Source organism: Poecile atricapillus, chromosome 3 (assembly GCF_030490865.1).
Source record: "Poecile atricapillus isolate bPoeAtr1 chromosome 3, bPoeAtr1.hap1, whole genome shotgun sequence".
In the NCBI taxonomy this organism is placed as follows: Eukaryota; Metazoa; Chordata; class Aves; order Passeriformes; family Paridae; genus Poecile; species Poecile atricapillus.
Genome location: NC_081251.1, coordinates 111,564,499 through 111,570,498, shown reverse-complemented (window position 1 = coordinate 111,570,498; position 6,000 = coordinate 111,564,499). Strand labels below are relative to the sequence as shown.

The window sequence follows — 6,000 nt, the reverse complement described above, 5'->3', positions numbered from 1 at the left end:
ATTTAGCAAACTTTTGACTGCTTCCTTTCAAAAGAGACTGAAGGACATATTTTCGTAGGAAGAGGGTGAGACTCACAAAGCACGATCTACAGTCACGTTTTTCTGTGGGGAACTACAGAGCAGGGGAGGAGGAATCACCCGCAATTCTCTCTCCTTCTCCCCCGCGCCTCCCTCCCCTCCCCTCCCCGTCCCTCCCCCACGCCCATACAACCATAACACGAGATGAACGCGCTCCAAAATACAGCTGCATCGCCTTCCCTCTCTTCCGGTTTTCTTCGCCTTGGCAAAAGGGGGGGCAAGAAGAGAGGATGAGGATGGAATTATGGCTAATGTGGGACTGATGTTTTGACTCTGCCGTTCGCAGACTGTTGAGAAAAGCCTGCACGCACGGTGTCAGAGTTAAACCCAGCCAGGGTTCGCTTATTGCTCGCAGGAGAGGCTCAGACAGGGATGAGGGAGGCATTGCTGCTCATCTCCTGGTCTGGATGGTTCCATAAATGAAAGCGCTGAGGCTTGTGGAGTGAAAGAGAAAGGATGACTGAGGTTACGAAAGAGAGCATCGCACTTCGACTGCAATCCCCAACCTTCATTAAGATCCCCATTAAGAGATAAATTTTACAAACATACACTGTTTTGTATGAAATGGAAGGATTTCCTCCCCATTAGAAATCACACTGGAGACAGCTCCATTTGCTCCAAATTAGGTACGCTCGGAATGAATATTTTAATTAATTCATGATAAATAAGACAGGCGCTTTCCTCAAACAGAGTTACCGTTTCCTTCCTCGGCAGCAGTGGGATGTGCTCACTGTGCTATGTGTGTGCTCATGTACTTGGCCAGGCTTTATTTTTGATTTCTCTCTCTCATTTTTTCAACCTGTCCCTCAAATGATCAGTTACAACACATGTCCTTAACCATGGATTTCCTCGTGTTTGGCTGCTCCGACTTAGGAGAGGGGAGGGAGGAGAGGGAGAATAAACAGATTAACACACTCAGACCCCTGGCAGGATGTTATGAGAAATAAAAAGAGGGGAGAGAAGGAAGAATTCACACATAAAAATAGAAGCCCACGTAGATTGGCCATATATGGAGTACCGGGGACTTCAGAGGGATACCCTCTTCGGACCACCCCTTTGGCGGAGGAAATCGCTTCTGCGGGAGGGCCCCTGCCCCCCTTCTCGGGCGGTTCGCCCGCAGCGGCCCTCAGCCCCCGACCCCGACCCCGGCCCCGGGGAGGCGGCGGCGGGGCGGCTGCGGGAGGCGGCGGGGCCGGCGGAGGGAGCGGTGCGGCGGCGATGACTCAAACCCGCCCGGCCCGCTCTGCCCCCTCCCGCTCCCCCCGCCGGGGAGGGCTATTAAAAGCTGCTGACGTAGGAGCGGACGGCCATCTTTGATGAGGGCACGGCTCCCGATCCATTGAAGAAGGAGACCCGCGGAGGTCAGCAGCCTCCTGTCCTTGCCTCCCATCCAGCTGCGGCACCGACCCACCGACCCCGCCGCGCCGCGCTTCGCCAGCCCAGGTAAAGGTGGGAGACCACCGCGGGCACCGGCTCAGCAGGGGGAGGGGGCCGTATTGACGATAATGAAATGGGGAAAAGGATATATTTAAAGTGGGACCCGTTCGGCTTTTTGTCTCCAGCCTCTGGGCTGCTGAGGGGACAGAGAAAGGCAGGGAGAAGGGGGTGATTTCGCTGCCAGCCTCATCCCCGGCTGGAGCCGGGGGAGGCAGCCGGGCTGTGCCTCTCGGCCGTGCGGGCGGCTGCAGGCCGGCGGAGAAGGGAAGGTCGGAGGAGAAGGGGAACCAGCGTCATTCCCAGCCCCGAGCGGGGAGAAGGGTCTGCGGGCGTTGTGCGCTGCTGGGCCGGAGCGGGCTGTGCCGCCCGGGGCACTGCAGCGCCCGCGCCGCGCCGGGCTGCGGCGGAGCATCAGCACCGCGGACAGCGCCGGGCCCGAGCGGGACGGGGAGAGACCGGGTGTCTGCGTCTGTCTGTGCGTCCGTGTGTGTGTTCAGCACCGCGGACAGCGCCGGGGCTCGCGCCGGGACCGGGGAGTGAGAGGCGTCTGTGTCTGTGTCTGAGTGTCTGTGTGTCTGTCTGTGTGTCTGTGTTTCTGTGTACGTTCAGCACCGAGGCCGCGGGAGCCGTCGCGGTGCCTCCGCGGCGGCAGCGGAGGCGGCCGTGCTGCAGCGCCCTGCGGCTCCGCGCCCCCCGCCCCGGGGCTGCCCCCCCGGACACGGGACTGGGAAGCGATTCCCGACTGGCAAGCGGCGGTGCTCACTCATTCCAGGACAGGACCGCGGGCAAGAGCAGTTGGGTTTGTGCAGCTCGGAGTGAGAAGAGGGAAAAATAAAATCTAAAAAACAACAAACAAACAACAAAAACAGGCAAATAACATCAGTTTCTGCAATTCATCGGCGTTTGGCACTTCGGCCCCTCTCCCTGGAGAGGTGTTCGTGCAAGGAAGGCGGGAGTTACATAACGCGGGGTCCCCCCGGGGCTGGGCACTGCCCGCAGGGACCATCGGCAGCCTCCCGGGGCTTCCCCGCAGCCGCGCTCCGTCCCCCGGCGCCGCTGTCCCCGGGCGCTTCGGGCGCTGCGTGCCGCGGCTCCGGCGCCGCTGTGCCGTGACCACCGGGGGCTCAGCCCGTGCCGGCCCCCCCGCCCCGCTCTCCGCGCTGCGGAGCGGTGCGGAGCCGACGCCTTATGTAACGCGGGCTGCCCCGTCACGGCTCCTGGCTCCGGCTCTCCCGACGCCGGCGGTGTTCCCTCCGCCCGTCCTTTCCGCTTCCCGGCACCCCAAACCCCTCGGTGCGGTTTCAAGTTGGTAACTTCGCTGTTCTGTTTTTTTTTCTGCGGGGCGAATAAACAAGGGGAGAAAGGGGGATTGGGCTGCGTGTCCAGACACTGCGCTGCGTAGCTGCGTCAAAGCGGAGCCGCGGGATCTGCCAGATTTACGTGCTTGGATTAAATAATTGCTGCTGGTTTCGTTCCCAGCTGAGGACGGGGGGACGGGGGAGTGGGGGGTGGGAATGGGGGGGCTGGTCTGCGGCGCTGCCCGGGGGTGGCAGAACAGCCCCTTAATCCAGACCTGCCTGCTTCCAGCTCTGGCCGCTGCATCTTCAAGGACTTGCCTGTCCCACACCCCCACCTCGTCCTAGCCCTGGGCATGTTGCAGCTCCCCCATTGATCAGCACGAGGATGGCGTGGGGCAGCCACCCCTGTGGGTGGCAGGGGAAGGGATGGAGCCATCTGGGAGACGAGTGCTCCGGTGGGTACGGATGGGGAAGCGACTCTCTCCTAGGCCCCCAGCCACCTGCACACCTCTGCAAAGAAGCTAGTCTAGGAAAAAGCAGCAGTGGTTTTCCATTGCTGCTGCATCGCGCAGAACAGGTCAGCCAGGAGGTGACCACTGAAGAGTTTGGTTCCTAGGATGGGTGCCAAAAGACAATAGAGGTGACCAAACCAAAGATGCAGGCAGGTCTGATTGGCAAAAGCAAAAGCTTGTGGCTGCCTCTAAAGTCAAGAGGAGTTGCAGAAACTCAACACGGTACAAAACCAAATGCAGCTAGATAACAACCCCCAAATAAATGCAGCTTAACTTTCTTTCCACAGCTAACTAGAAAATGAGAGTGGCATTTCCAAGAGCTCTCGGGACCAGGCTGTGTGTCCATTGAACTCACAGGGGCAGTGAAAGAAAGAACAGCAGAATTCTACCCTCAAAATACATCTAATGAGATGCAGCTCCACTTCCCAGATTTATTGCACTGGAGGTGGGAGCTGCTTTTCAGGTCAAGGGAAAGCTTTTCATTTTTCTCCCTATGCTTTAGGTATGGCAACAAATAGCAAGATTAAGGTGCTAAAGCAAATAAAGCACGATCTCTACCTAGTGCTTGCACTGCTTTAACTGAGTGAGGTAACGAAACAAAACACTTTTCCTGTCAGTGTGAACAACTTCAGTGATTTTTATGTCTGTGTCACAAGGCTACAGCTGCTGCATTTGTAAGCAACCCTCAGGGGAAAATTAGAAAGTATATGGCAAGCAACAGGGCTCAGTTTGCTAATGATTTCTTCTCTAAGGAACAAACAGCAGAAACTGTTTTCCCTTTACCTTGGCTTGTTGTCACACAATTACTCTTTTTCTTGCATTTTTCCCCCCCCAAATCTCTGTCATAACGTTTTATAACATAGGGAGGGTACTTTCATCTGTACATATTTATACACATACACACACACACACACTCATTTCAGCGATTTCTAGGCTTCTAAGCTGGATAAAACCACAACAGATGCAGGCTGACTTCACAGCATTCATTGGGCAGAATGCATTTTTCTGTCTATGGAGTTTCATGCCCTGCTACCAATGCAGTCACCTTTGGGCTGGGCCAGTGCCAGGCAATCTGTAACAACAGACTTATTCAAGCATTTCAGAGCTTTAGAGTCTAAGCAGACAAGAATAATGCATTGCTGGAGAGCTGCTACAGGATGCACTTCTCAGGCAGATCGTGATTACCTCTAGGAAGTTGGACTTTGGAGCGGGCATAGGGCTTGTCTATCTACTCCTGGGAGTGCTGAGATATAGTTTGTCAGGGCTGTACGTTGTCAAGGAATAGTTTATTTTTTTTTAGCTTATTATTTTTGAGCCTCTAACGGTGTCTTTTTCCTTAGTTTCAATAAACTCTGGCTTTCTTTCCTTGCAGATTCAGCTCGCTGCGTTGTATTGCAATGAGCACTTTCTCCAAAACATACAAGTTATATTCCTAGTTGTTGTCTGTCACCCCTTTGTTACTCCCTCCACAAATGCTTAGACACACACAAACTCCCACCACCAAAATCTGCCTCTTATTTGATCATGATTTTCAATATGCTGTCCCACATCCCACTATGTTTTCTAGGACTTTCCACCAAGCACAAAGACAAGTCAACTGCATCGGTCTGAAATTGTTCTTTCTGCTTTGTGATGGCCCCAAGGCTGACATTGCAAGACCCGAAAGTGGATCTGAATAGCCTAGAGGAAGTGTTTGAACCACTTGCCCTGCTATTTTAGAGGGAAATTTAGCTTTGCTCTTGTATCTTTCATCTTGTTCACTTGCTATTTCCTCATCACCTCATGCTCACCTACAATCCTCTCTTAATTCCTGCTAAAGATCACCAGGATGAAAGAAACACATCACAGGCATTAGGACCCTGATGTGAAAGGCGATGAGTGTTGTCTTCTGATTTTGATTATTCCAGCAGGTCTAATCCAAAGTCAGTTGGAATCAAGGAAAATACTTCCCTGTACATAATTTTGTGAGACTTGTAAAAGAATATTTAGCAGTTTAGGTTTTTCAAAGGGAAACAAATGCTGTGTACGTATTCCCTCTGAAATATACTGGCATGCTGTGATTCTAAAGAGAATGTAATATTGTATCAGAACCTTTTCCTTTTTTTTTTCTTCTCTTTTCTTCTCTTTCTTTCTTTCTTTCTTTCTTTCTTTCTTTCTTTCTTTCTTTCTTTCTTTCTTTCTTTCTTTCTTTCTTTCTTTCTTTCTTTCTTTCTTTCTTTCTTTCTTTCTTTCTTTCTTTCTTTCTTTCTTTCTTTCTTTCTTTCTTTCTTTCCTTATTTACTTTAATAATAAGAGACATGGTATCTTATCTGTTGGAGAAAGCTGAATTCTTCTAGAGGCACAGGAAGGAGAAAAGGGAAACACTAAGTAATTAATCATGGCTATTCCTGGCCTTTTAGAGCTGAATGTTAGTGCTGACCAATCTGTGATCTGTCTGGCTATTTAAGAGATTTTTTTATTTTTTTCTTTTTTTTCTTTAGTGCTAACAGTGCTCTATTTCACTTTTTGAATGGGATATAATTTATTATTAGGCTCAATTGGTGTGAAGCAGCATAACTGAGTGCTACAGGCCGATAATCTTCTAAGCTGGGACTCCTTATTTGTATTTTAAACCAGAAATGGGTCTATTTGCTAAAGGAGCAGCTCTTTTAAAAAAAGAACTCATTTAGAATGCT

At 51.7% G+C, this 6,000-nt stretch overlaps 1 protein-coding gene across 1 annotated transcript in view; it reads left to right on the top strand.

The window, feature by feature from the left end:
• The first annotated feature begins 1,399 nt into the window (after window positions 1–1,399).
• SNAP25 (synaptosome associated protein 25) overlaps window positions 1,400–6,000 on the top strand; it is a 61,431-nt gene continuing 56,830 nt past the window's right edge. The window contains exon 1 of the mRNA XM_058836511.1: window positions 1,400–1,521. The gene's annotated coding sequence lies outside the window, so the exon portion shown is untranslated. The remainder of the gene's footprint in view (window positions 1,522–6,000) is intronic.